The following is a 2,879-nucleotide window of genomic DNA, read 5'->3' on the forward strand; positions in this document are numbered from 1 at the left end:
CCGGGGTGGGGTGGGGGTGGACTAGATGACCTACAAGGTCCCTGGTCCAAATCTGTTAATCTAATCTAAAATGTTGGCCTGGTTTTGAGGGAACTCTAGAGAAGTGTGCCTTACAAATTTTGTTTTAATACGGTACTCAATAAAGCAACTTATGCACTGATACAGCCTTACATTTTGTAATTAAAATATCGAGGGGAAAGAAAAACATAAATCAATTTAAGGAAGGGTTTTTAGAATTTGTAATGTGGAAGTGTCCCTTCCTGAATGATTAAAATTATATTTTTCCTTTTTTTTTTCTTCTTCTTCTGCCGGCGGAATTGCATCTTAAATATCTTATAACTTTGCCTTCGTTCTGTTTCTCTTATTCGTCCCTTCCTCTGGGACGGTGTAGAATCTTAAGATTCTTTTATTGCAGTATTTTGGGCACTGAATTTGTCTCCTGTATGTTGGGATCTGGGACACAATTCTACTGACTACAGTATAAAGGTGCTTTTCCTGTTTTTTGTTTTTTTTTTTGCTTTATGTTGTCAGCGGCGAAAGAACCAGGGTGGGCTTGTTTGCTGGGTGAAAGGATGGCGACTCTGAGAATTGATTGACAGATTAAAAATGAGACTTAGATCTGAGATGTTTCTTTGAGGGAGAATGTGGATTCCACTGTTGTCCATAAAAACACGATTGAACAAATTCAGTCAAGATTCAGGCAAAAGTCTATGGAGATTCCCAGGCATCAAATGTTTTGCTTTTCATTCAAGAAGCTCCTCCTTCCTCCTCTTCTTTTTATTCCTCTTCTTTTTCTTCTTCTCCTTCTTCTTCCTCCTCCACCCCTCCTTTCTCCTTCTTTTTCCTCCTCCTCCTCTTTTTCTTTCTTTCTCCTCCTCCTCCTCCTCCTCCTCCTCCTCCTCCTCCTCCTCCTCCTCCTCCTCCTCCTCCTCCTCCTCCTCCTCCTCCTCCTCCTCCTCCTCCTCTTCTTCTTTTCCTCCTCCTTCTCTTTCTTTCTCTTCCTTCCTCCTCCTTTCTCCTTCCTCCTCCTCCTCCTTTCTCCTCTTTTTCTTTCTTTCTACTCCTCTCCTCCTCTTCTTCTTCTTCCTCCTCCTCCTCCTCTTCCCCCCTCCTCCTCCTCCTTCTTCTTCTCCCTCCTCCTTTCTCCTCCTTACTCCTTCTCTTTTTCTTCTCCTTTTTCCTCCTCCTCCTCACCTCCTTTCTTCCTCCTCCTTCTCCTCCCCCCTCCTCCTCCTCCTTCTGATTCTTCCTCTTCCTCCTCCTCTTCTTTTTCTTCTCATTCCTCCTCCTACTCCTCTACTACTCCTCTCCTCCTCTCCTCCTCCTCTTCTCATTCCTCCTCCTCCTCTACTACTTCTTCCCTTCCTTCCTCCCTCCCTCCCTCCCTTCCTTCCTCCCTTTCCTCCTCCTCCTCCTCCTTGAAAAAGCAGTCCAGTTCCAATTTAAAAAAGCACCTTTGGGGCAACCATGAGCTGGATGACTGAGGGTCTCCTTAGACATTTAACATTTTAGTTAGTAGTTGACGAATGTTTTCACGTTTGGCATGATTTGTGAAATTGTTCATTAAGAGCTGGCCCTTCATTCCACGGAGGTCAATTGTCCACAAGAAGAAGAAGAAAAAACTGCATTAAGCTTTGGAAACCAAAAGCCGCAATCAGTTAATCAATTCTCAGCATTGTCTTGTCATGCCAGCCTTTGCAAAGACCTGTTTCTTCCCTCTGCCAAAACAGGCAAAAATGGATATTTTTATATTCTGTAAGATCAAGGTTATATTGCAGATGTAAGATTTTTATGTGAAGAACCTTGTAATTTATGTTTGTCCTAAAGTATTTGATACAAAATATTTAAAACCTGTGAGAGTGTATATGTGTATATATGTATATATCGTTGGAAATGTTTGTACAGAAATGGATTTTACTGGTGCACTTTTTAAAAAGCCCATTAGGGAAAACTGCAGCTAAAATGATCATTTGCAACCAGCAAATGCAATCATTTTCTTGGCGTTGTATTAATTTAATCGCTTTCGGTCGATCTGATCAGTATTATCAAAAAGTCCAGGATCACACATCACAATCTGACAACTGTGGATAGTTTTCGGTACCTTGCACATTTGACTTTTAACTCCAGGAATTTTGGCCAAGGTTTTTTTTACAGGAAAAGAATAGGGAGAAATCTAAAAATCAGCATTCGAACCAGTGCCTTTGAAAGGAAGTTCTATTAATAACTGTAATCCTCAACTTATCTACGATCGAGCCCGGAATTACGGCCATAAGTTACTGTGTTGTTAAGCAAGGCACCCACACAATTCTGGCTCTCCCTGTTGTAGTTGTTATGAAGAGCCATAATCCTGGGTTGTTGAACAAACAGTCATTAAGTTGAGGACTACCTGGGTAATCTATATATATAAAAGCGAAATACCCCTCATGCATCATCACAAAATCTCCAGAACCGTAAAGCCTACAAACTTGAAATTTGGCCCGTATCTTCCTCTTGGTTTCTAGGTGCTCACTAAGAAAGGATTTTTCAAATTGACCATCAGAGCATTAGAATTTCCTATATTATTATTATTAACGTGCTCTGATGCTAAGGAGTTTTACTCCCCCTCCCCACCTGAAAAAAAGAAATCTCTTCCAAATGCAAAACACAAGCAGAGGAGAGGAGTTTCAGTTTTAGTTTCACAGCAGCACCAAGCAGCTTTAGTACAGAACAGTTGAGCTAAGCCACGCCCAGGCTCCTTGCTGTCTCCTTGTTCACACAGCAAATACTGTTTCCGTTTCCAAACAGCCCTCAACTCTCTCACACACTGACAAGATGCTAGCCAGGTGAATACCGATGGATGCTGGGAGGCAGAGACAGAATCCCCCCCCCCTTATTTAGCT

This window comes from Notechis scutatus, chromosome 5, assembly GCF_049901735.1.
Source record: "Notechis scutatus isolate UNSWTSFEM ecotype Mainland chromosome 5, rNotScu1.2, whole genome shotgun sequence".
Lineage (NCBI taxonomy): Eukaryota > Metazoa > Chordata > Lepidosauria > Squamata > Elapidae > Notechis > Notechis scutatus.